This window comes from Panthera leo, chromosome B3 (genome assembly GCF_018350215.1).
Source record: "Panthera leo isolate Ple1 chromosome B3, P.leo_Ple1_pat1.1, whole genome shotgun sequence".
NCBI classification, from domain to species: Eukaryota; Metazoa; Chordata; class Mammalia; order Carnivora; family Felidae; genus Panthera; species Panthera leo.
The window spans coordinates 80,808,161-80,835,741 of record NC_056684.1 but is presented as its reverse complement, the minus strand read 5'-3'; the positions used below and the strand labels follow the sequence as shown (position 1 = coordinate 80,835,741).

The following is a 27,581-nucleotide window of genomic DNA, read 5'->3' as shown; positions in this document are numbered from 1 at the left end:
AAAACTGAATCTTGTAAATTAGAAGCTGTTGGTGAAACTTTAATCGGATGAACCGGAAAAAAAAATGTTCAGATTTATATTCATTTGAGCCATCGTTGTTTCTTTAATTCAAAGTATGTGAGTTACTCACCAAAATAACTAAATTCTTCTTGCACCTCATGAGTTTTCATTTGGTTTTTAAAAGCTGAGCCATGTAATGAACTTCAAGCGTTTCAGGAAACATAGCTCCATGTTTCCTTGGTGATTCCAGTGTTCATAGTCTGCCAGGTCCACTCTGAACTGTTGCCACTCTGCATTCCTTTTACATTGTTGATAGTAACCTTCTTCCCCTTTCATGAAGAAAGTGACTTACTTTCTCAGGGTCCTGAATTGGCTGAAGTTAATGCAAGTTTTAAAGCTGTATTTAGTAGAGAAAGAGAAAATGTCTGATTGTCTTAAGCAACAATTAAATTTTGTGCCCTCAATCACCCTCGTGTTGGGTAGGATTTTTTTTTTCCATTATACATCTGGACCGAATTTTAGTTTCAAGATGATTTCAGAATATTAATTTAAATGTTACCCAGTGTTCCTGCTATCGTCTCATAAATAATAATGGTGAGTGTCCATACCCTCCAACAATGTTTTAAAAAACTTAAAAAAAAAATATTTTTCTTTTCAGTGGTATTACAAATTTACTCTTTGCTAAACTTTTCCAAAAATCTTATTGGCAGATTCTTATTTACTGAGATCATGTAACCAGAATAAAGTCCAGCCAGTATATAGCCCACATTACGTTTACCCTAATATATTTGTAGGAGTTGAGTAATGGCATATTAATTCCCATATTTTCTCCTCTTTTTTTCTTGATATCTTTATTTAGAAATAAGAAATTATGCAAGTATTTTAATACTGAGCCACTATTCTCAGTTTGATTAATATTTGAGATTATTTAATTAACCAGATACTACTTAGTATGTGAAAAGCAGTGGTAGACATAAGTGTACCGATACGTGTATTGCAAGATACCTAACCATTAAGTTTACAACAGTGATTCATCCTGAATTACATAGTAATCAGTAGAAAGAATATTGGACTTTAGTTCTCCTAGGAGTTCTTCATTAGATACGCTCAGAATTCAAAAGGCATAGTCTTTTAAATGTTTATTTATTTTTGAGAGAGAGAGAGCAAACAGGGAGGGGCAGAGAGAGAGGGAGACAGGAGACAGAATCTCAAGCAGGCTCCACACTGTCAGCACAGAGTGCAATGTGGGGCTTGAACTCGGCAAGATCATGACCTGAGCCAAAATCAAAAGTCAGATGCTTAACCAACTGAGCCACCCAGGCGCCCCAAAAGGCATAGTCTTTTAAATAAGAATTTAGTTAGACTTGCTACGTACACAGTTTTGGGTAACAAATATAAAATTTGAGTATACTTAAACCACTGAACTATAAACTTTAAAAAAATTCACTGAAATGGAGGACATTGTCTAAGAGTGTGTACAAAAGATGTCAAGAGGGCACCTGGGTGGCTCAGTCTGTTAAGCATCTGACTTCAGCTTAGGTCATGATCTCATGGTTTGTGAATTCGAGTCCCGCTTTGGGTGAGCCCTGCTTCCTCTCTCTCTCTCTCTCTCTCTCTCTCGCTCGCTCTCTCTAGCCCTCGTGGGATTCTCTGTCTCCCTCTTTCTCCACCCTGGCTCACTTGTGCCCTCTCTCTCTCTAAAAAAAAAAAAAAAAAAAGAAAAGAAAAAAAAATATGTCAAGAAATAGTAGTAAGCTGTATATTTAAGTAACAGGCAGATTAAGATGCCACCAAGAGGCTAACAAAGGGTGCGAAGAAAGGAAGCAGAAAAATTAAGAGTATAATATCATGGAATCCATGAGAAGGAAGAAGTTCTATTCAAGTAGGTTGTAGTAAACAATATCCAATCCAGAAGTGAGGACAAATAGGAAAAAACTTTTAAAAAGCTGTTGGAATTGACAATTAAGAGGTTAGTGAACATTACTGAATACAGATTCCTTGGAATTATGTAAACCAAATATCTGGAGGATTGAATAGGAATTTGGAAAATAAAAGTATAGACAACTCTTTCAAGGAAGTTACGGATAAAAGAAATCAGAACTATAGTTTTGTATGAAGACAGTATTAAGGGATTTTTTTAAGACGCAGAAAATCTGAGCATGTTTTTTGAGGAAGTAGGAAGAGAAATTGAAGGAAAAAAGGGAGGCTTATGGAGCAAAATCCCATATCAAAAGCATAGGTAGAAAGATGTTTTTGGAAAACTTCATATATCCTCTGAGGTAAGAGGAAAAATCTGTGGAGTGGAGGAGTTCTAATCATGCCCTCTACTTTTGCTATAAAATATAAGGCTGATTATCTGGGAGAGAGGAAGATGGTATGGGGTAGTGGCTGAAGAACCGCAGTGAGTGTTTGACATAGCCACTTTAGGAATTGGGTAAGTGAGCCAACTAGTTGAGCCTAGAAATCATAAATAATGCAGCAAATTAGAAAGCAGAGTTATATAACTCTTGTGGCAGTCCAAGAGCAGATTGGAAAAAGCAGATGGTTGGGTTGACCCTCATTTAGGGATTGGCAGGAGAGATACAGTGTATTATGGTCATGGAGAGGAAGGAATTGGGAGTGCAAGTAGGAAAATAGTTGAAACAACTGACCTCATAAACCAAAGAGCACACGGAAAAGATTAAATAATAATAATAAAATCAGCAAGGAGTTAACAGATTAGATGAGGGAAGAGGTCAAGAAGACTAGAAGGGAAAGAAATTAGCAGGGGAAGTTCAAAGAGAGTTAGGGAGATGTGGAAGGATTAGACACTGGTCACAGCATGAGACCTTTGAGGTAGAGCCATTATGAGTCAAAAAAGATCTGGGATGAGACCATGGGAATGTGTAGTTGCAGTGGAGGTGTCAAGGAATTTAAAAGGTAGTATATTGGATGACTACCTCGTCTGGACAATAAAGGTAACCAGAATGTTAAAACTCAGAACAGAGAGAAATGCCCTTAACCCTGTGCCCAAATCTTTAATCACTGTGAGAGTGTAATGTGAAGGTCAGCAAAAGACAGAGCTGAGTATGGGGAAAGAGTAATGTTTCAAAAGAATGTGAACTTCACAGGAAGAGCATAGGAGAACTAGTCTGAACACCCTGATACAGCCAGGGAAATGTCAGCTCCATTTTCTGGTCTTGAAATAGGAATCACTTTCACTTAAAAGGAGCTGTGTGGTCCAGAGGAAGTTGGGTTTCCATTATGGCAAAGAAATCACAACATTGTTAGGGACAGGTTAACAGTCCAGAAAAGTTTATTAGCAATTAGGATGGTACTTTAGAAGATAAAGTGGGATCAATAGGGGCATAAGCAAGCTAAGTTGTATGGGAAAGAGAGCAGATAAAAGGAAAGTGGCTAGAGGGACTCACATAATGAAGGGACAGGGCATTGGGAAGTACACAAGAGTTGCAGGGAGGTGAGAGAAGAAATGACATTGGAATTATAGTGCTAATTTTTCGCTGAATATTTTGTCAGAGATAAAGCAAAAGAAATGGAGAGAGGGAAGGGATGTTAATACAACAAAAACACTAATTGTGCCTCAATATTGTCCAGGAGAGATGAAGCAAAATGGAGATGATCTAGAAGCACTATTTACTATTAGTGTAGCATCTCCTTTAAAGTTTTAGATTTCAGGGACACCTGGGTGGCTCAGTCGGTTAAGCTTCGGGCTTTGGCTCAGGTCATGATCTCAGGTCATGAGTTCGAGCCCCTGGTTGGGCTCTGTTCTGACAGCCCAGAGCCTGGAACCTGCTCCAAATTCTGTGTCTCCCTCTCTCTCTGCCCCTCCCCACTTGTGATCTGCCTCTCTCTCTCTCTCTCAAAAATGAACATTAAAAAAATAATAAGATAAAAATATTTTTTAAAAAAAGTTTTAGATTTCAAGTTTAAACATTTTGTTTTGGGGAAAAAACATTTAGGCATCTTCTCCAACCCCAACTTTTTCCAAGTATTTATTTATCTTTCAGGATTGGAAATACATTGAATGCCTGATCTGCAATGAGCATAATTCAATTCCAGTTCACCCCATTATCCTAGCCTGATTATTTGTTTGTTTGTTTATGTATGTATTTATTACTGATATATAACTCACATGCTATAAAACTCACCACTTTAAAGTATCTATTCAATGGGTTTTAGAATATTCACAATTTTGTTCAATATTGCATATTGCAATAGTTGTATATCATCACTATCTAATTCCAGAATATTTTAATTTTTTTAAAAGTTTATCTATTTAAGTAATCTCTACATCCAACATGGGGTTCAAACCCACAACCTTAGATCAAGAGTCGCATGCTCTTCTGACTGAGCCAGCCAGGTGGCCCCCAGAATATCTTCATTTTAAAAAGATGTTTTGTACCCATTAAATTCACTCCCCATTTCCACTCTACCACAAACCCTTGGCAAACACCAACTGCTTTTAGTCTCTATGGATTTGCCTATTCTTGAAATTTCTTATAAATGGAATCATAATATTTCACCTATTATGTCTGGTGTCTTTCACTAAGCATAATGTTTTCAAGGTTCATCCATGTTGCAGCATGTATCAGAACTTCATTCCTTTCTATGACTAAATAATGTTCCATTGTATGGGTATACCACATTTTTGTTTATCCATTTACCCAATGGGTAGCCATTTGCCTTGTTCTACTTCTTAGCTATCATGAGTAATGCTGCTATAAACACTGAAGTACAAGTTTTTGTGTGGACATATATTTTCAATCATCTTGATTATATACCTAGGTGTGGAATTGCTGAATCATACAGTAACTATATCTTTTTGAGAAACTGCCTGTTTTCCAAAGCAGCTGCACAATGACCAATTTTGAGTGTATTTATAGGTGCTGATTCCTCTTTTGTATATCATCTTTGGAGAGATGCCCATTCAAATTATTTTTCCACATTTTAGTTGGGTTGTCTTTTTATTGTTGATTACAAGAGTTCTTTATATATTCTGGATAGTAGACCTTAATCAGTAAATGATTTGCAAACATTTTTTCCCATTTTCTGGATTGTCTTTTTATTTCCTTGATAATGTCCTTTGAATAACAAAGGTTTTTAATTTTGATGAAGTCCAATTTATCTTTTTCTTTGCTTGCTTGTATTTTAGGTGCCATGTATAAGAACCCAGTGTATTTATAAATAGCTATGCTTTTCACTCTCAAAAGTGTCCTGGTAGACAACAAATTATATGGACAATCTACAAATGACAACCTCAAGGATAGGTAATTAGAAGCCCCTGAGCAGGTGGTTGAGTAAATACTGATTTATTTTATGCTTACCTCAACATATCCAGTGCCATCATTTGGCATCTCTTAAAGGAAATATGCCAGCAATTGTAGTTGCCATTTTGTATACTTACCCATCTAATGTATGTTGAGCACATAATATGTGTCAGGTACTTTTCAAAGGGGGAAAGTAGCAACAGGAAATTACAAAGAGAAAACTTTCAAAAAATGCTTTTCTTGGGGCACGTTGGTGGCACAGTCAGTTAAGCGTCTGACTTTGGCTCAGGTCATGATCTTGCAGTTCCTGAGTTTGAGTCCCGCATTTGGGCTCTGTGCTGACAGCTCGGAGCCTGGAGCCTGCTTCGGATTCTGTCTCCCTCTGTCTCTGCCCCTCCCCTGCTTGTGCTCTGTCTCTTTCTCAAAAATAAATAAAAAATATTTTTTAAAAAATGCTTTTCTTTCCTTCTTTCTTTCTTTCTTTTTTTGTAAAAGCAAAATAAGCAATTACAAATATTGAAGAGATAAAAAGCCCTGTAATCTCATTGTTCAAATACACTAATTTAATTTTTATTTGTTCTCTTATAATCTTTGTTCATAACCAGACACATATTTTAACATGGTTCAGTTATAAAGGGCTTTTATATTTTGCTTTTGCTTTTTTTAAGGCTTAACATTTTATCATAAATATATAAGAAATTGTTTTTTTATTTTGATCTCAGGGAGTGTAAGGGAGAGGAAGCAGACAAAAGGAGAAAATGTGTAAGTCAATAAAATATTATTAAGATGAGCAAGTATAGTCTATAAATGGATTTGTGCTCTGGTCTGTGAATGCCGGTAGGTTGGCAAATTGAGTTCAAGAGTATATAATTGTATTCCGTATTATTAACATTTTTCTTTTTCTTCCTGATCTATGACTCTGGCTCCACTGATTACCATAATCATATTATATGGTTAATTTAATTTTGAGTTATTGTTCATACTGGTCAGTTAAATATTTGCATCTAGATAATGTTCTCTCTTCTAAGTTTATAGCTAAACAAGAAGTTTGACATATAAACTAATTTTTATTAGAAGTTATTTCAAGAATAAGGTGTCCCAAAGAAGTTAGTAATAGACTTGTATTCATAAACACAGTAACTGATATGAACTTTCATAAGTATGTTTTATAATATTGTATATAGTTTTTCCTCATATATGATAATTCAGTAAGAATACTGTTAATCAACCAGGTGGAGTTTTGTCCTTTTACTGGGTAGGTTCAATTTCTTGAGTTACACAAATAATCTTAGATTATGAATTTTACAACAACTCTTTGGATCTTAATATTATCATGTTATCTTTTATGATTATTCCAATATATTTCATTGTTAAGTAGATAATTATCCATCATGAGTTCTTACATTCATATGCCTCTAATTTATGAATAAGGTTTTGGTGGGATGCCTTCTATGCTATTTATATAGGCTGAAATCTCCCTAAATTAAAGGACTTAAGGGACCCCTGGGTGGCTCAGTCCGTTAAGCCTCTGACTCCTGACTTCAGCTCAGGTCATGATCTCACAGTTTGTTAGTTCAAGTGCTGAGTCCAGCTCTGCACTGATAGTGCAGAGCCTGCTTCGGATTCTTCCTCTTTCTCTGCCCCTCCCCAGCTCATGTACTCGCATTCTCTCTCTCTCTCTCGCTCTCTCTCTCTCTCTGTCTCTCAAAATGAATAAATAAACTTTAAAAAATTAAAGCACTAAATTCTCTTAAGGTACATATCTATAGGTAAACAGTTTACTTGACTAAAGTGCTTGCAGCTGAAGTCTATAGTTTATGTAATATTTAGTATAATAGCCCTCCTTTCAGTCCTAGCTCTGGCTTGACCTATCCAATTCCTTGGGTTTTGGCTCATTTTTAGAACCAAGCTGCTAATGACATTAAATTTTGTTCCTTCACCTTGATAGATTAACTTCATGATTAATTTGGCTTATGATGGTGCTTCCTGTGGTTCCCATCAGGAACTTTCTGGCAGGGAAAAATTGACAAGCTGACCAAAAACTCTCATCTAATTCCTCTCAGCCCCATTTTTATTGATTCCCCACAGACACCTCCTCCCCTCTTCCTGGAATCTGCTCTAGATCCCATCATCCAGAACCTTCCTTCCCTGGCTACTGTAGGTTTGTTGCTGCCCAATACTCCCCCTCACCATAGAAACCTTCCTGTCCCGATGCTCATTCCTTCAGGGTCACAGTCTCCCCATGTTCCAAGGTGAAACTGTATTAAAGGAATATGCCAGAAGAGATCTCCAGGATTCTCTCTCCCAACCCAGGTAAGAGCATGTTAACCTTGACTTCCTGAAGTCTCCTTCCTTATGTTCTGAAAACCAGAAGAATGATTCTAATCATGAGATTCTAAAGCCAGAAACGAGGGAAAAGGAGTATAATAGCAAACTACAGAGTCATTTTGGGCCCTCTTCACTCCTTGCCAATTACACCTACCTACAAGTAGGAGATGGTAGTTTTTCCCTCTCCTCTCAGGTCCATGTGACTAAATGCTAGCAATGTTATAACCAGGAACTGATGTTTATATGGCCATTAGTAATGAAATGACTATGAATACAAATTCGATGTTCCATATGATATGGCTTTGCTTAGACATGTGAGTAACCAAATAAATGAAAACCAAATAAATGAAAATGACTCTCATGTGGAGGTAGTGGGGTTATGTTTTTGTTTCCTTGAGTTTTAAAAGTCATATTTTTAAGCTAATATTTAATGATGTTAATAATAATATTTTAAAATAAATATGACTACATATGTGTAAAAGAAAAACTTTTAAAAGTGCTGTTAATTTGATATATTTTGTACAATTCTGAATATGTGTGGTACGGTGATAATATGAAAAAGATATCAAAGATCCAGAAGGCCTGGCATTTATTTAATTAAGTTTATTTATTTATTTTGAGAGAGAGAGAGAGAGAACACCAGAGCTTGAGCAGGGGAATGGCAGAGAGAAAGGGAGAGAGAGAATCCCAAGCAGGTTCCATGCTGCTGTAAGCACAAACTGTGAGCCAAAATTAAGAGTTGGAGCCAAGGGGCGCCTGAATGGTTCAGTCAGTTAAGAGTCTGATGTCAGTGCAGGTTATGATCTCGTGGTTTGTGAGTTCAAGCCCTGTGTTGGGCTCTGTTCTGACAGCTTGGAGCCTGGAGCCTGCTTTGGATTCTCTGTCTCCCTCTCTCTTTATGTCTCTCCCTCACTCATGCTCTGTCTCTCAAGAATAAATAAACACTAAAAAAAAAGAGGAGTTGGAGCCAAAATTAAGAGTTGGACACTTAACCAACTGAGCCACGCAGATGCCCAGAAGGCCTAGTTTTAAAATCTTATTTCTAGGGGCACCTGGGTGGCTCATTCGGTTAAGTGTCCAACTCTCAGTTTTGGCTTAGGTGATGATCTCACAATGGGATCGAGCCCTGAGTCTTCCCCCATGCTGTCAGAATGGAGCCTGCTTAGGATTCTCTCTTTCTTCCTCTTTCTCTCTCTCTCTCTCTCTCTCTCTGCCCCTCCCTCCTCTCACGCTTGTATGCTCTCTCTCAAAATAAATAAATAAACTTAAAAAATAAAATAAAATAAAACCTTACTTCTGGAATCTTGTTCCAAACATGGACAAATTACCTAACTATTCTGGGCTTTGGTTTCTACTCCTTCCAAATAATAGCTATTCTATTTACCTTGAAGGGGTTTTTGTAAAAATAACAGAATATTTGAATTTTAAAACTGGAAGAGATCTGAGAGACTTTATAATATACATGCTCATTTTCCAGAGGGGGGAATTAATGCCCAAAGAGATTAAATGGCTTGCTTATAAAATATATGGCAGCAACATTGGAACAAAACCATAAAATGTATGCACATGTAAAACACAGTATTTCTTAATCTAATCAGAGAATGAGGAATTGGAAGGGACTTTAGGTGTCCTAGTCAAGTATGAGCATAATTGCAAGTAGTTTCTTGTATAAAGTATTATTGAATGCATAGTTACAAATCTACATTTGCTCAATATTCCTGCTTAGAAGCACTAGTCCTGAGTTTAACTGCTTCTTTCAAGGTTAGATGGTTTACTATTATTCACTTGCGATCATAGATCAAGGTCTATGCTATGTTGTAAGTAGCACTTCTTGGCTGAATATTTATAGTAGTAGTTTGCCTACTGAAGAAAATCCTACCTACGGCCAAAAGTTCTTATTGGAAATTTAGTGCTAGAAGCTGTCACGGATTACAGCAAGCTCAGCATTACATTGACAAATAATGCTTGATAGACCAAAAATAGAAAGCTGTATCACAAAGAACCCACAGATCTTTTGTTGGAGTGGAATATCAGTGTCGTTTCAGGCTTCTGAGCATGTTGAAATTGACAGAGAGGAAGCTGCACCCAACCCATGAGTTTTGTGACATGAGCTTGCCACATGTACACTCCAGTCTGCTCATTTCCTGGTTTCATCAACACTGAGCAACCTGACATGACTGAGTGGATCACTAATAACAAATTTCCAGAGCTGTATTTCCCAAAGTCTGCTCCAAAGAAACACTAATTCTCAAAGATACTATTAAGCATTCATTAAAAAAATATAATCTATTCCATTGCCAAGTAAGCTTGGGAAACATTACATGAAAAGCAGCATAGTAATATGTATGATGCCTCTCTAGGAGATGGCTATATTAACATATAATTTTTCTTAAATTTACTTAAGAATGTGTCTTTAGGAACGCCTGGGTGGCTCAGTCAGTTGAATGTCTGCCTCTTGGTTTTGGCTCATGAGGTCCTGATCTCGTGATTCATGGGATCAAGCCCCTCATTGGGCTCTGCACTGATAACATGGAGCCAGCTTGGGATTCTCTCTCTCTCTGTCTCTCTCTCCTCCCTTGCTCATGCTCTCTGTCTCTCAAAATAAATGTTTGTTTGTTTGTTTGTTTTTTAAGAATGCCTATTTAAAAGAATACCTATTAACCTCTTGAGGAGTACAACTTAGAGCAGTTCCCTAGAGTTCCATGGGTGCACTGGAGTCCACTGTTTAGATATGCTGTTCTAACACTAACATCATTGAATTTTATAATTTCAGGGGTAGAGGCCATCTTTTTGGCACAAGAACGAGAAGGGCAGAGAGAGAGAGAGAGAGAGAGAGCGAGCGAGAGAGAGGATCCAAAGTGGGCTCTATGCTGACAGCAGAGAGCCTAATTTGGGACTCATACTCACAAACTGTAAGATCATGACCTTAGCCGAAGTTCGCCACTTAACCGACTAAGCCACCCAGGTGCCCCGGTAGAGGCAATCTTAGGTAATCTATCATTTTTAATTTCCCAAATGTGTGCTGGTTGGAACCTAGAGTCATTTGTATCAGATGTGTTTGAACAGTAAATTAAACCAAGATATCACATAGCTAGGCAAATGGGTAACTACTGATTTACTTCATAATTTTTACATACATCATTAAATACCAACAATTCTATTTATAAGAATGCATCATTTATTGAAGTGATTCATTTATAAAAAGCCAAGAAGATATAATATAGTGCATTATAGTGATGAGTATTAAAAAAATAGAAAATATATACAGTTCTGATTTCTTCAACAAATACCAGATGGGAGGCTTCTTTGTGCCAGACAGTGACACCAACTGAGTTAACAAGCTGGAATAAGTTGGGACAGAGAAATGAGGTAAATGCCTGATAATGCTAGCTATCATTCGACAATGGACAGCATGCTAGTTATTTCTATTGTGTCTTGAATCTTCAGCACACCTCAGAAAGGAGACATTCTCATTTTAAAGGGAGGAAACTGATGGGGTGCCTGGGTGGCTCAGTCGGTTAAGCGTCTGACTTCAGCTCAGGTCACGATCTCGTGGTCCATGAGTTCGAGCCCCGCGTCAGGCTCTGGGCTGATGGCTCAGAGCCTGGAGCCTGCTTCCAATTCTGTGTCTCCCTCTCTCTCTGCCCCTCCCCCGTTCACGCTCTGTCTCTCTCTGTCTCAAAAATAAATAAATGTTAAAAAAAATAAAGGGAGGAAACTGAGCTTTAAAGATATAAAGAGGTGATAGGTCATGCCTACTAAGTGGTGGAACTAGGATTTGAACACGAGACACCTAATTCCAAAGCTGTGTTCTTTCTGCTGATTATAACACAGCTTCCTCTTTATTGTGACTCAAAATCTCAACATGAGATTGAACAAAGTAAAATAGAAGTTGAAAGGTGAAACACATTTCTATTTGATTAAAAACAAACTTGTTTTTCAGCGTTCTAGATTTCTTGTTTTCTCTCTTTATTTTCTCTTTCACTGTGTCAGCCGTCAGCTCCTTATGGAAAAGTCCTGAACTAGATCTCTGGTTCTGACCCCTCTTCAAAGCTGTAGTCCTACATTTCTTCTTAAATGCTCTATTCAAATGTGACATGTTTACAATTAAATGCATTATTTACCCTTTCAAACTGACTCCTCCCTCTGAGTTAATTCTCTTAATCATTGAAGCTGTAAATTCTGAATCATCTTTTAATCCTCTGTAAAACTAGTCGTTGGACTCAATGATACATAATATCCCTTCCAGCTCTAAAATTCTAGTGTTATTTTTGTACCACATACTCAGTTGAAATGAATTACTTTCTCTGCTTTAGGCTCAAATTATTTTCCAGGATTTTTTCCATACATTTTACTCATTCATTCTTATGCATCCTTCAAAGCCCATTAAAGAAAATTTCTTTAGGGACACTTGGGTGGCTCAGTTGGTTAAGTGCCCAACTTTGACTCAGGTCATGATCTCGCAGTCTGTGAGTTCCAGCCCTGCATCAGGCTCAGTGCTGACAACTCAGCCTGGAGCCTGCTTCAGATTCTGTGTCTCCCTTACTCTCTGCCCCTCCCCCACTCACACTCTGTCTCTCTCTATCTCTCAGAATGAGTAATGTTGAAAAAGATTTTAAAAAGATTTTTTTAAAGTTTATTTATTTGGGGGAGGAGCAGAGAGAGGGGGAGAGAGAGAGAATCCCAATCAGTCTCCACACTGTCAGCACAGAACCTGATGTGGGGCTTAAACCCACAAACCATGAGATCATGACCTGAGCCAAAATCAAGAGTTGGTCACTTAACCAACTGAGCCACCCAGGCATTCCATAGCCCATTTTAAATGACATCTTTTTCTTTAAACCCTTCATGAGCCTCCTAACTGGACTTCATAGTAATTACTCTCTCCTTTAGGATCTATAATACTTTTGTAACTTTCTCAGGATAATTTACAGTACCCAGTACCCAGAATGTGTGTGTGTGTGTGTGTGTGTGTGTGTGTGTGTGTGTGTGTGTGTGTCTATATGTATCAAGTGAATGGAAAAGGATGCCTAGGGGAATGCTTGGCAAGGAGTAGAGCCTGAGCGGAGTGGTGAGGGCTTATGGACTGGGCACTGGCACAGGGTTTAAGAGCAGGGGTAAGGAAAAGAGAAAGTAGGGGGGCTTGCAGTGGCTAATTCAGGAGTTTCAGAATCATAGTGGGGTAAGGGCAGCATCCTCCAAAGGGGGAGATGGCAGCTATGGGTGATTGCTTAAATATAGAGGAGGTATTCAAACAAGTAAATATCTCAAGGATAATAGGATCCAGGTCTCTCTCTGTAGGAGAAAGGAGTTACAAATGTGAGAGAAAACTGGAATAAACTGTGTGATGCTGAATTGGAGGTATTACTGTGAACATATGGTTTTTCAAAATATATTGTTAGTCAAAGATATATAGCTATAAATGAGTGTGAGTATACATATATAGATACATATATAGATGGACTGTAGGAATGTATAAACATTCCCTAGCTGCATCCATGAAGACAGCCTAAGCAGTGATACCCCAAGAGCAGTGAGCACACCTAGTGCTTCTAAATACCATTGTCCACTAAAAGGAGCCAGGACTCCTCGATAAATGGCTGCATCCAGGGTTGGGGCAAAAAGAGCCTAGAACAGCTTATTGTGCCAGAAAATAAGGGAGCGCTCAAAGAATAATAGGTGCAGAATAGTAAAATATTAATGTAGAATATGGTTGGTGGGTATATGGGTATATAAAACTCTTTGAAATTTTCTGCATTTTAAAAATATTTTACAATAAAATATTGCAAAAGAATTTAAAATACACAAAGACATAGAAGCCAGCATGAATGGGGCTCCCCCTGACCAAACTTGGGACAATTTGAACATCAAAATAAATAATGATAGAAACATTTTATAACCCATTTAATAGGAAACTCTGAATCTACAGTGATAAAAATAAATTAAAATTTTGATGAGAAAATATATAATTTCAAAGAATCTCCACCCCCAAATACTTATTAATTACAAAGAGGAAAAAAAATAACTTTGTAGTGGAGAAACCTGGAAGATACTGCTTTATTAAAATAAACATCAATAATGTGACTAATTAAAATATGCCGCTTGATAGGATGCAACATTACCAAACTCAAATTTGTGTGTTCACCTGATTTGCAGTAAGCCAATGTCTTGGACACTAGTTTTTTTTTTTTTTTAATTTAATTTTAATTTTAATTTTAATTTAATCTCTACACCCAACGTGGGACTCAATCTTCCAACCCCAAGATCAAGAGTCCCATGCTTTTCCAACTGAGCCAGCCTGGTGCCACTAGACACCAGTTTGGAAGCAAAGAAAGCTTTACTATCAGAAGGCAGCCCAAGGAGAAGGCAGAGGATTAATCCCAATGTTGCTGTGTCCTGTTTAGCTTAGAGACAGTTTATATATGTTTGGGGAAGCAGGTGAATACATGAGAGGAGGGTGAAGGATTTCTTGACACCTTGAAGGGAGGGGAGCTTGAAACAATCTGGACATATGCATTCTTCTGGACAATGGGCGCCATTTGAGACCTGGTAAGATCTGGTATGTCAGATAATTTCAAGACAAATGTTATTGTTGAGTCCCCATTAGGTTTCTACAGTCAGTGGGTAAACAGGCAATAGGAGTGGAAAAGCCAAAATTAATGATTGATAAGAGGTACATAAAACATAAATAGGAAACAAAACAGTATGTGCAGCTAAGTTAATAATGCAACTAATACAACTATAGTTCTGCTTATGCTTTCAAAACAGGGTGAGGAACCAAGCATCCGACCATACAATGAGAAGAACAGAGTGTTACTTCTGTGACAGTCCTGTCAAAGACATTTACCCTGATTTTAATCATAAATAAACATCAGACGGATGAAAAGTGAAAGCCATTGTATAAGATCATTGGCCAGGAATCTTCAAAAGTGTCAAGGACATGAAAGTCAAGGAAAAACTGAGGAAGTTTTCCATATTGAAGTTAACTAAAGATACGTGACAAGTAAACACAGTGCTTGATTCTAAACTGAATACTTTTACCATAAAGAAAATTACTGGGACAATTGGCCAAACAATGTATCCTATAAGTGTTTTGATTATGATAGATTGTGATTGTGTAGTTGAGGGTGCTTATTAAGACATACACACTGAAGTATTTAGTATTTAGCATCATGTCAGCAACTTAAATCCCAAATGGTTCAGGACAAAATATTCTTTGTCCCATACTTGCAACATTATTGTAAGCTTGAGACTTGTTTCAAAATAAAAACTGAAAATTATATTCAAAACGCTGAGTATACTGGAAAAACCGCACTTGACTTGGAGCCAGGTAGCTGTCAGTCCCAATTCCGCCACTGACTCGGGTTGTGACCTTGAGTAAGACGCTTTGTCAGGCCCCAGAGTCTCAGGTTATAAAAGCAGGAGTAGGACTACAAGGCTCCGTAAGGTCTCTTCCATGTCTAACACAACACCATCCACACCCACAGTACTCTCCTTCCTGAATTTCTGCAGGCTCCAGTGTCTTACCCTTCAGATGCCCCAGTGCCACCCTTAGGGATTCTGGCTGGCGATAACAACAGACAAAAATACTTGTGGCCCAAATCTCCCGACTGCAAAGCTACTGCCCTGGCCTCAACTTGGGCAGCACCCACCCCGCCTCCCCATCGCTCTTTCGGCGGTGGAGCAGTCACGCTTGCCAAAGTGGGCGTTCGATGGCTCGGCAGTCGGCTGATGGGGCCTAGGATCAGCGGCGCGGCGCAGGGCGCGCTCCCAATCGCTGGCTCCGGCCGTGCTCGCGGATCCGAGCTTTCCGGCTCCGCCCCGCGCGCGCCCGTCCCGCCGCACTGTCTCGCAGTCGCCGCCGCCGGCGAGTCCCGGCGCTGTCCTGCTGCGCTGTGGAGCCGGTAACGTGGCAGGACTGGGACGGGCGCTGAGTCGTGGGGGAGCCCCGAAGGTGAGCTGCCCGGGATTCTGCGAGTGGAGGCGCTGCAGACGCGAGGGGGCGGTGCCCGGGCTGCCTGCCCACTGGGAGGGATATCACACCCGGGCCTGCACTGGGAGTTGAGAGGCTTGGGGGTCCCCGGGGTGGTCGCGGCTGCCAAGTGGTGACGGAAGCCGGGACCCTGGGCGTGGGCATGGGTGGGGGGATTCGGTGTCGTGGCTGACGGGGCCGGAGCCCGCCGAGGAGGGACTGGAGTGGGGCGCCAGGACGGCTGAATGGCCAGTGCGGTCTGTCCTCTCCCCCGGCTCCGGGAAAGTCTGGTTTTATCCGAGCACAACAGGTAGGCGTGGACTCCGCCCGCCGGCGGGAGCCCGAGACTCCGGGCGTGCGGGGAAGGTCGGAAGGTCGGAGCCCGCCGGGCCGGACCCGCCCAAGTGGCGCGCCTGCTGCGCCCCAGGTCGGTTAGCAGCGGGGCCCCAAGCCGGGCTTTGGGCGAGGTCCTCCGAGCACCCGCGCCTCGCCCTCAAGGCGGGTTTCCAGAAGCGTAGTCGAGAGGGATCCCCTTCTACGCGAGAACTTTTTCCAGTCCTTCTCGCGAGGAAAGACTGTCTTTGCTGGGGTAGCATTTGTATCGTGTGAGGAGACGTTTCTTCTTACCGTACTCTTCGGCCCGCTAAACGTCATTTCAAGTGATTACAAAAGTGTTTAGAAACTTCATTAAGTACTTTACGGTGCTGACTAATGACGATAAATGTACCTCTGGCTGTTAAGATGATTTTCGTAACTTTCAAGTCCTGTAATAGGAGTCCAGTGATCGGAGCTCCTTCATTAAAGATCATAATTATACCTTATTTTTATGTACGTTCATTTATTCAAATATTCAGCATCTTTTATGTGTAGGCTTGGCACCCTGCAGGAACCCACAGCCTGGAGGAGACGCTGGGGGTGGGGGGGGGTGGGGGGGGGGAGATGTGCCCACAAGTTCTGTTCAGGACTTTTGGGGAAGATAAGCTAGCGAGGTTAAAGTGCAAGGAGAGCAGAAATCTACTTAGAGCTGAGCATTAGGTGGGTGGGGAGAGAATTATCTTGTTTCATTTTCTAAATGTTTTAGAAAGCGTTTCTTTGACAAAGTGATTTTAGATGTAAGACGCATTTTAATGCCATCGATTTTCTTTTCTTTAATGGGGAAGCAGGCAGGGTTTATAACATAGGAACAGTGACCTTTGGAAAAAAGTATGGGAGGTTGGATTTGTCTTAGAATGCAGTTATTTTATATAGTTAACTATAATATAGGAAAAGACTTCTGACCTGAAAGGATACCTGAATTTAGGTTAAGCTCCTCCACTACAATTTGTGGGTCTTAGGTCACTTTTCTCTTCCTTTCTCTTTGTGTATCATTGCATCTGCCTTTAATGAGAGGAAATACATACTCCAGAGTACCTTAACATTTTTAAAAATTATGCAACTAATGAGTACATTCTCAAAGGAAAAAAATTTAAGGACTTTTATTTTAAGCAGTGTATCTGCTTTCCATCCCACTTTACTTCAGAAAGGGGATTGAGACCATTTATAACTTTTATGAGCCTTTCTTAATTATCTTATGAATAGAATAAAGATTAAACTGGATTTGTTTAGGCCTCTTACTGTTCTAAAATTCTTTTATTCTAAATCCTGGAAAACTAGTTTAATGATCTCTGCATTTCAAAACAAAACAATGCTTTTTAGGATCATCTATCATGAGTCATGAATGCTTGGGCTTTTTTTTTTTTTTTTTTTTTTAAGATTTTATTTTTTATTATTATTTTTTTTTTTCAACGTTTATTTATTTTTGGGACAGAGAGAGACAGAGCATGAACGGGGGAGGGGCAGAGAGAGAGGGAGACACAGAATCGGAAACAGGCTCCAGGCTCTGAGCCATCAGCCCAGAGCCTGACGCAGGGCTCGAACTCACGGACCGTGAGATCGTGACCTGAGCTGAAGTTGGACGCTTAACCGACTGCGCCACCCAGGCGCCCCTAAGATTTTATTTTTAAGTAATCTCAATTTGTGGAGCTCAAATTTAAAATCCCAAGATCAAGAGTCATATGCTCTACCCACTGAGCCAGCCAGGGGTCCCCGTCCTCTTTTTTAAAAATAGTAACAAAATGATTATTTCTAGAAAAGTAGAATAAAGTAGCATTATTAAAGCCCTATGTTTATGATACCTGCCTCAGAAATTGGAGCCATGTATGTGACATGGAGGAGGGAAAACTTATACAGGGTGATAATTCTAAATATTTGAAGCTGAGCATACACTTTCACTAATCTTAAAACTGTAGTATGGCTCTAATTTCAATAAATAAAATGTTTTATGTATGTACTTTTTCAGTAACATAGTTGTACTTACTGCCCAGATAATGCTTCTTTGTGGGTAAATATACAACAGCATCTATTTATATCCTTTTCTCTTGTGTTTGTAGGTATCTATATGATGAACATATGCATGTTTTTGTGTATATATGCAAAATATTCCTCACTTTTCCACAACATTTTTTATTTAAGTAAAATTATCAGAAAGTTGATTACCTATGAAACATCAGAAACAAAATTATTTGAAATATTTTAGGAGGAGATCTGAAAAGAAAAAAAAAAAAAAGAAAAACATACATGTACAAAATCTTAATTCCAGTGTCTAAAAGGCTCTGGAAAGTTTTTTTCTTAACTCATTTGGCAGCAAAATATAACATTACTTTGTATTTAACATTATTAAATACAGTCATTATTTAATCCCACCTTGTGTGGGTATGTTTTTATCTTTTGCTGCACAAATATCAGTGAGTTTGATTGATGGAGTGCTGCCCCAAACTCTCTTGGGGAATTAGAGGTAATAGTATGTTCACTATATTACTTGGGTGGGGCCATGAGGATAGCAGTCAGAAGGCAGAGTAATAATGGAGTTGTTCCAGGGAGATGTACTTGTAAAGTTAAGAGCTTAGCTGAGCATCTGGCATGGGGTAAGAAGCAGTGTCTGCCAATAAAATCCCTCCAGTAAGGCTCCAAGAAGTTCTGAAATGTAGCTAAATTCTAGGCTGGGTATTCTATAAGCTATGTTGTGAATTAGAAGTGGGGAGCCATGAGGAAAAGCCAAGGTATCAGACCATAGTGTGGATTAAGGGTGATTCTGTGAATGCGAACTTTGATGTGAGAGCCACAAACAGTTTGCAGAGGGGAAACAGGGGACTCTAAGGCAGGCAGGGTCTAATGGCTAAACCCAAGAAGTCCTAGGTGACGGATTGCATGAGCAGTAAATAAAAGGATAGGGTTTTTTGGAAAATTGGTCAAGGATTCCTGGCCTCAACTGAGCTAGAGAAATAATGAATGGCATCTTGCACACACTTTGCTCTTGTACTTAGTAGTCTCGTGTTGCCCTGCTTTTTAAAATGTCTATACTTTATCACATAGTATTTTGGTCACTTCCATCACTGTTAGCAGTCTGTTTTGACTTCTTCCTGATCTCAATGACTTTGCTTCTTTACTTTTAATATGGTGCTCTATTCCAGCCTAGCTAGAATCCAGATAAGTCATGTCTAAACTGAAATGAGTAAGCTGTGAGGGACCAAGAGACTTTGGTCAGTAAAGTTCATGATCTTTGAAACAATTATTTACTGTATATCCTTTAAACACACACACATACACACAAAACTTTGTTTTCTTGTTACTCGAATCTCAGTGAGGTACCATGTAGTGGAATTGTTTAGATAGTTATTTTCAGATGAGTGAGGTGGGAGATAAGAATAAGTTTTGTACCTTAAAATCTACCATGTGTCACTCCTCAGTGTCCAGAATGGAATCTGTCTTCCCAGGGGGAGATGGAAGAGTTGGTCTGTGGAACAAAGTGATAAAAATTGTCAAGAATATCCAAAGACTAAACTAACACTGTTGGTACTTATTGATTTACATCTAGATGAGAAGAGCCCTTTTAAAGTTGATGTCTGTAGAAGACCTCACACTTTAACATAAAGCCTCAAAGTACTAAAGACGTAAGAGGAGAACGAAGTGATAAAAAAAGAGCAACAAAGTTGTAATGATTAGATGCTTGAGTTGGTATGGCAGTAACTGTCAGTAATAGCGATTAGAGAGACTTTATGCAGCGGCTGTATGAAGTAGTTGAAGGAACATGGACACTGAAATCAGACAGGTGTAGGCATTATCTTATTCCACTTAAATAACGTCTTGACCTTGGACACATTTCTTGTTACCACCATCTGTAAAATGAGGATAATAATATCTAAGTTTCAGCGTTATGAGGATTAAAAGTTTCTAGTAAGTAAATTGTCAAAAAATGTTAGTTCCTTTTCCATTCACTGTCTTAGAGTTGGTCCCTCCTGCTCAGTTCCCCCCTCCCTCCCCCACAATACTTCCTTTATCCTTTAAGGGTTTCTCTTTTGTAATCTGGAGGCAGAGTTGCCAGAGCCAGCAGTACTTCTTCAGTAAGGCCCCCATTGGCAATCTCCCTCACTGAATTCAGTTTCTGTCGTTGTTCTCATCCCGAACAGTAGTAATCTGCAGCACTTCAGAAAAATAGAGGAGGAAAGCAAAGTATGCCTCATCCCCACTTGTGGCACCCCTTATGCCAGTTTATACATTCCCTGTAACTCCTGTGTCTTTCCTCTGTCATCCTAACTGCTCTATCTCATAGGATGTGTTCTCCATTGGTTCCTGGAGCTGCATGTATCTGCCATTCTTGTTGGCTTGTAGTATGCAGCAATAGCAGCATTCTCCTCATTCCTAGCCAGTTTGCAGGAAACACTCTTGGAATCTTGCTATGCTTGATGTATTTTCATTATATATTAAAACAAGATAGTGCTGTGAATGGGCATGTTACAAGTTAGCCTTTTGTGATATGGCAAGAAACATGGATTAAGTTTTTATGAGAATTTATATTCAGAATTCCAAAAAAAAAAAAAAAAAAAAATTCATGGGGCAGCAAACCATCTTCAGCTTGGAAGGAGTGTGATGTGAAACTTAATTATAAATATGAGTAACATACATTTTTATGTGAATTAATATACTAGGTTAATTAAAAGTATCTTTTCTCCCTTTATTCATAATCCAGAAGTAGATAAGAGTCTATTTATATTTAGAATATGTAATGTTAGATACTTCAAAATATTAATCAGAAATGGCCACTTTTGGGGTGCCTGGGTGGCTCAGTCAGTTAAGCGTCCAACTTGATTTTGGCTCAGCTCATGATCTCGCAGTTCGTGAGGTAGAGTCCTGCATCCTGCTCTGTGCTGACCGCTCAAGCCTGCTTGGGATTCTCTCTCTCCTTCTCTTCCTGCCACCACCCAGCTAGCACTCTCTCTTTTTCTCTCTCAAAATAAATACATAAACATTAAAAAAAAAAAAAAAAAAAAGAAATGGCCACTTTTAAGTAGGTGTGACATTGACTTGTTATATAGTTTTCTAATAAAAATCCTATCATACAAAGGAATGATTTAGGAACACAAAGGAATATTTAAATTTCTTGCTTTATAGTATTTAATGATTAGTGTTTCAAAGATTGTGTTCTATAGAATACTAGTTTCACAACATTCCCAGCTGGGGCCAAAAAAAAAGAGAAAGAGGTAGTCTGGGGAGAGGTCTGTAATTAAAATATCAAATGCTATGTATGTATGCCCTCCTGGCAGTATATAGTACATATTACCATATTACACCTATGGAGACTCTCTGTCGGAAAGAAAAGTGCCAATGTGGCATTTCCCAAAAGAATTTAGTTTTTGGACCCCCCCGCCCCCAGACACACAACACTTAGCCTCATCCTTTGGCGTTACTGTTCTACAGAACACTTTAGGAAACATTGCTTTACCTCTTGGACCCTCTCTTAATGTGTAAGCTTCTATACTTGTAGTTTTCATAATTATAATTTTTTTAAAGTAAATATTGCCCCCAACATGGGGCTCGAACTCATGACCCCAAGATCAAGAGTCGCGTGATCTTGACTGAGCCATCTTGACTGGGCTCAGTTGGTTGAGCATCCACCTTCAGCCCAGGTCATGATCTCACAGTCGTGGATTTGAGCCGCAAGTCGGGCTCTGTGCTGACAGCTCAGAACCTGGAGCCTGCTTCAGATTCTGTGTCTCCCTCTCTCTGCCCTTCCCCTGCTCACATTCTATGTCTCTCAAAATTGAACAAACCTTAAGAAAAATTAATAAAATAAAATAAAATCCTCCTTATTGTAATCTAGCCTCAGTATTCTTATCTGTAAATTAGTAGTGCTAGTAGATATTTTATGGTGGCAGTTAAATGAAAAATCCATTTATTACAGCACCCCAGCCTTTAGAGATTCTGATTCATTTGTTTTAGGCTTGGGTTTTGTTTTGTTTTGTTAAGTGTATTTATTTATTTTTGAGAAAGAACATAAGCATGGGAGAGGCAGAGAGAGATGGGGAGAGAGAGGATCCCAAGCAGGCCCTGCACTGTCAGCCCAGAGCCTGAAGCGGGGCTCAAACTCACCAGCCGTGAGATCATGATCTGAGCTGAAATCAAGAGTCAGATGCTTTACTCACTGAGCGACCCAGGCTCCCAGTTTTGGTATTTTCTTTAAAGCAGTTAGAGTCATGAACCACTAGTCTGCATTATTATAGGTCTGCTATTCTGACATGCTTAGTTGCCTTTAATTTTAACAATTTACCTATCTCCTCCTATATCCCCCCCTTGCTATTTTCCCAACACTCCCTTTTTTAATTGTTTGGACCCCTTATCCTTGGAGGAAGTAGGAGATGAAACTGATTTTGTGATTTACTGAAAGATGTAAGGGGAAATAGGTGGAGGAGTCCAAATGTGAAGTAATGATCTTGCCCCGTCCCCCTGCCATTTGTTCTGCACATTTTCTTTCTTACATCTTCGTGTAAAAACACTGTTTTTCCTTCCCCCCTCCCCCCCCCCCCCCCCCCCCCCCCCCGTGGAAAGGCTTCCTGGCATTGAGGAAAGAGAATGAGCTTTGTTGCCAAACAGACCTGGGTTTATTCTCTCAGTTCTATTTACTGACATCTTAATAATTTCTTTATCCATAAAATGGGGACCAATAATACCTTCCTTGCTTTCTTCCTTGTGGTGATTAGAGATGGTGTAAATTAAGCACTTAAAAAGTTGCTAGCTCAATGAATAATAGCTATCATTGTCATTTTTTGATTTGGGAGTCTCTTAGGAAGATGAAAGACATAGCCAGGAACTACAACAGCAGGCTTATGCATGTGTCCTCCTCATTTGTGACAGTACCAAGATGATGCTAACAAGTAGTATTGTGAATTTTAAAAGTTAGTAATCTATAACAGAAATTTAGTTTATTTATTGGTTATTAAGAATTTCAATTAAAAAGTTTTAAAATCTCTAAAAATTTGGAAATAGAGAACATTATCCATAATGCTACTGATCTAGTAATTATGGTTAAGATTTTTGGATCATGATTTGGAAAAACACCAGAAGAATCTTGCCATCTAAGTGATAGTTGCAGAAGCCAAATATATTTTAAGAACCATAAATATAATGGAAAAAGTGCTATACTGAGAGGAAGCAGTAAAAGAATAGGAGAATTAATCATTAAAGGTTTCCTAAGGAAATGATTTTTTTTTTTGAAAGAGGTCCAGTTTTTATTTCTTTAAAGGAGAAATACTTTTTTTATTTTTTATTTTTTTAAATTTTTTTTTTTAACATTTATTTATTATTGAGAGATAGAGAGACACAGAGTGTGAACAGGGGAGGGGTAGAGAGAGGTAGAATCCAAAGCAGGCTCCAGGCTCTGAGCTGTCAGCACAGAGCTCGACACGGGGCTCAAACTCACAAACCATGAGATCATGACCTGAGCCGAAGTCAGTCACCCAACCAACTGAGCCACCCAGGCGCCCCAAAAGGAGAAATACTTTTTTTAAAAAAATACTGTGTTTTTTTTTTTTTTTAATTTACATCCAAGTTAGTTAGCATATAGTGCAACCATGATTTCAGGAATAGACTCTTTAATGCCCCTTACCCATTTAGCCCATACTCATATTTAAGAGTCTCTTATGTTTTGTCCCCCTCCCTGTTGTTATATTATTTTTGCTTCCCTTCACTTGTGTTCATCTGTTCTGTGTCTTAAAGTCCTCATATGAATGAAATCATATGATATTTGTCTTTCTCTGACTAATTCCACTTAGCATAATACCCTCTAGTTCCATCCATGTAGTTGCAAATGGAAACATTTTATTCTTTTTGATTGCCAAGTAATACTCCATAGTATATGTATACCACATCTTCTTTATCCATTCATCCATCGATGGACACTTGGGCTCATTCCATACTTTGGCCGTTGTTGATAGTGCTGCTATAAACATCGGGGTGCGTGTGCCCCTTTGAAACAGCATACCTGTATCCCTTGGATAAATACCTAGTAGTGCACTTGCTGGGTTATAGGGTAGTTCTATTTTTAATTTTTTGAAGAACCTCCATACTGTTTTCCAGAGTGGCTGCACCAGTTTGCATTCCCACCAGCAGTGCAAAAAAGCATCCTCACCAACATCTGTTGTTGCCTGAGTTGTTCATGTTAGCCATTCTGACAGGTGTGAGGTGGTATCTCATTGTGGTTTTGATTTGTATTTCCCGGATAATGAGTGATGTTGAGCATTTTTTATGTGTCTGTTGACCATCTGGATGTCTTCTTTGGAGAAGTATCTATTCTTGTCTTTTGCCCATTTCTTCCCTGGATTATTTGTTTTTTGGGTGTTGAGTTTGATAAATTCTTTATAGATTTTGGATACTAACCCTTTATCTGATGTGTTGTTTGCAAATATCTTTTCCCATACCATTGGTTGCCTTTTAGTTTTGCTGATTGTTTCCTTTGCTGTGCAGAAGCTTTTTATTTTGATGAGGTCCCAATCGTTCATTTTTGCTTTTGTTTCCCTTGCCTCTGGAGACATGTTGAGTAAGAAGTTTTTGCTACCAAGGTCAAAGAGGTTTTTGCCTGCCTTCTCCTCGAGGATTTTGATGGCTTCTTACATTTAGGTCTTTCATCCATTTTGAGTTTATTTTTGTGTATGGTGCAAGAAATGGTCCAGGTTCATTTTTCTGCATGTTGTTTTCCAGTTTCCCAGCACCACTTGCAGAAGAGACTGTCTTTATTCCATTGGATATTCTTTCCTGCTTTGTCAAAGATTAGTTGGCCATACGTCAGTGGGTCCATATTCTGTTCCATTAATCTGAGTATCTGTCTTTGTGCCAGTACCATACTGTCTTGATGATTACAGCTTTGTAATGCAGCTTGAAGTCTGGAAGAGATTTTTGTTTTAAGCTGAATTTTAAAATACTGAGTTTATTTAGAAAGAAGCAAAGTATTTCATTCAAAGATGGAATAAATACAAGATTTAAAAATAATGAAGATAAAACTGTATTAAAGAACTCTAAAATTACAAAAGATTTTCTTCAGTATCCATTTTAGCCTAAAACCAGTGAAGTGCAGTGGTTCATTGTGTCAGCAAACTAACTTTAGGACTACGCCTAGAGATATTTAAAGTAGGATTACAAAAAGACCTCCATTTTTCTTTACCAGCCTCCCTCTGGCAACATTGTAAGCATGCTCTGTAACTTGTGAGTTGCTATTTTGTGACCTATAATTTTGCAAAGCCAGAATCACAGGTTAAAGAGAATCTTAATTTAGGTCAGAATAGAATGAGCCACCTTCTTTCTAGAGTAATGCTAATTACTGTTTTGCTTTGTGTTTTTTGGAAAAGTTTGGGTTTTAAGATTTATGTATGTTTCCTAAATTGTGGGAGATTCTGGAGGTTTTTTTTTTGGCTTACTTTTTGCTTTTTGGACAAAACTGAGAAACTAAAGACTGGAAGCTGTGTTGAAGCTGTTGTGGTATCTTTTGGAGAAGTGAAAATTGAAGGAAGGACAGTAACTGAAAGTGAAGTATGATATATTTCAAAACTTAAGGCCTGATATATTCTGGAATTAGTTTCATTTACTGAGTAGTGGCTTGTTGGTTTTGTAAATTGGTCTTTTCATCCTCAGGGGGAAAAAAAAAACTAGCAAACCCAACAGATGTATCTTATTTTGTTTGTTGTTGTCTCTGACTATTTGTGATCTTTCCACTTTTCCCTTTTCAAAATGATATAATGAATCTTTTTAAGAAACAAAAGGACCAAAAAGATTAAGAAGATTCTTTTTCCCTGTAAATTTTAACCATGATTTTAAATATGTTCCCATCCCTACCAAAACAGATCTTTAAACCCTAGATAGAGAAAATCATGTTAATGCTACATGTTTTGTTTTGTTTTGTGTTATCCTAAAAATTGTTGAAGGTGCTTAAACTTTTTTGCCTGTGTAAATTTGACATTAACTCATTTTCAGATGGAAAATTAGCCCTTCATGATAAGACTATTAACTTCTCTTGGAAATGGCTTTGGAGTAAGTTACTCTAGCAAACCGGGGCCTTGGAGATTTGGCCTCCTGTGGTTTCTCTTTCTGTCAGCAGTTAACAATATTTATACATATGTATTACTCTAGAGCAATAAAGTCATTGGCTTGAGAACACTAGACAGATTATAGACATTAGACTTTCCTACACTAAGTCAAATCTTTGAAGACTGAATATGTTATTTAAATCGAATCATATGGGGGCGCCTGGGTGGCTCAGTCAGTTGAGCATCCGACTTCGGCTCAGGTCATGATCTCGCAGTCTGTGAGTTCGAGCCCTGCGTCGGGCTCTTGTACTGAGAGCTCGGAGCCTGGAGCCTGCTTCAGATTCTGTGTCTCCTTCTCTCTCTGCCCCTCCTCTGCTCATGCTCTGTCTCTCTGTCTGTCAAAAATAAATAAACATTAAGAAAAATTTTTAAAAAATCGTATCATATGAATTTGCTGATATTCAGCCATTTCTTGACCTATAAAAATGGCAGTTCATATAATTCAAGTTAATAGCTTAGTTGTTCTTAAACTTTTCCATTAAACTAGTATTCTTCCCAGTAGAAAGGAGTGACTTTCTTTAAAAGAAGCCTAGAAAGGTTTGTCATGCTTAGAATTTCTCTGAAGTTTCATGTTTTATCTTGAAACACTATTAATTTTGCCTTCTAGTGCATATTGAATGCATATTTATTTTAGTATAAAATGATGTGTTAAGTTAATATCGGGGGAAATGGTTAAGTAAAATTTTATCCTCTAATACAATTCTGTTGACATTCTACTGGGGTTTTCCCACTTGGAGAGCCACAGTGCCTTAGAATGGTAGGACTGTACCTTAGGGCCATAGGTCTAGTACACAGTGCCTGCTTTTCTCAGTATAGACTTGAGGGATGAAAATTATGACTGAGTCACTGGGAGTATCTGGCATACATAAAAGACAAACAGTTATCACAACGGAAGTAAACAGTGCCTCAGAGAAATGTACGGTCTAAAAAGCATTGAAGGGTATTTGTAAGCTTAGTTCAACTCTTGGTTTTATGTTAGCATATATAATATTTGACGGTAAAGTAATATTCATGTGTATATTTTTAAAATACAGAGTAAGTGGCCATAACAGGTACATGTTACTGTTTCTCCATGAGACAGCTTACTTAGGTCTGGAAATTACCATTGTGCTGTATTTTGATTAATACTTTAGACTGCATTTTATTCATTGAGATTAATAGTACACACTAATCTTTATTAGATATCCTGAGAAATCTTTTGGGTAACTTTTATTCCTAGATTCTCAAACTTATTAAAGTAAGGAATTTGGTGCTCAGTTTTTAGGGAACAGTACGATGGTCTTTTGTTCCATGCTATCCACAAATTGTCTACAGGTTCTAAGCTTTTTAAAAATTTGATTTGAAGGCATCTGAGGGGCTTGATTGAATGCTTGAGTGGCAGGATAGTATGTAGTTACCTACATACTTTAGATGAGGAAAGTTACCAGTTTCCTCATCTAAAAATAGCTAGCTGCCTCATGAACAGTTCTGTGAATTATTCAAGAAAATGTAAAAGCACTTATAGTAAGTTGCCAATAAATGTAAGCTTCTGTCAAAAATAATGGCAAACATTACAGTGGGAGCTGT

At 38.6% G+C, this 27,581-nt stretch overlaps 1 protein-coding gene and 1 long non-coding RNA gene across 5 annotated transcripts in view; both read left to right on the top strand.

Moving 5' to 3' along the window:
- Positions 1-7,164: 7,164 nt before the first annotated feature.
- LOC122221295 lies at positions 7,165-14,487 on the top strand. The gene is made up of 2 exons (XR_006203143.1): positions 7,165-7,580; positions 14,364-14,487. It is a non-coding gene; the product is annotated as an uncharacterized LOC122221295 (long non-coding RNA).
- Positions 14,488-15,425: 938 nt separating this feature from the next.
- The window catches only part of HEATR5A (HEAT repeat containing 5A), a 121,684-nt gene continuing 109,528 nt past the window's right edge, over positions 15,426-27,581 (top strand). For all 4 annotated transcript variants that reach the window (XM_042942914.1, XM_042942913.1, XM_042942912.1 and 1 more), the window contains exon 1: positions 15,426-15,549. The gene's annotated coding sequence lies outside the window, so the exon portion shown is untranslated. The remainder of the gene's footprint in view (positions 15,550-27,581) is intronic.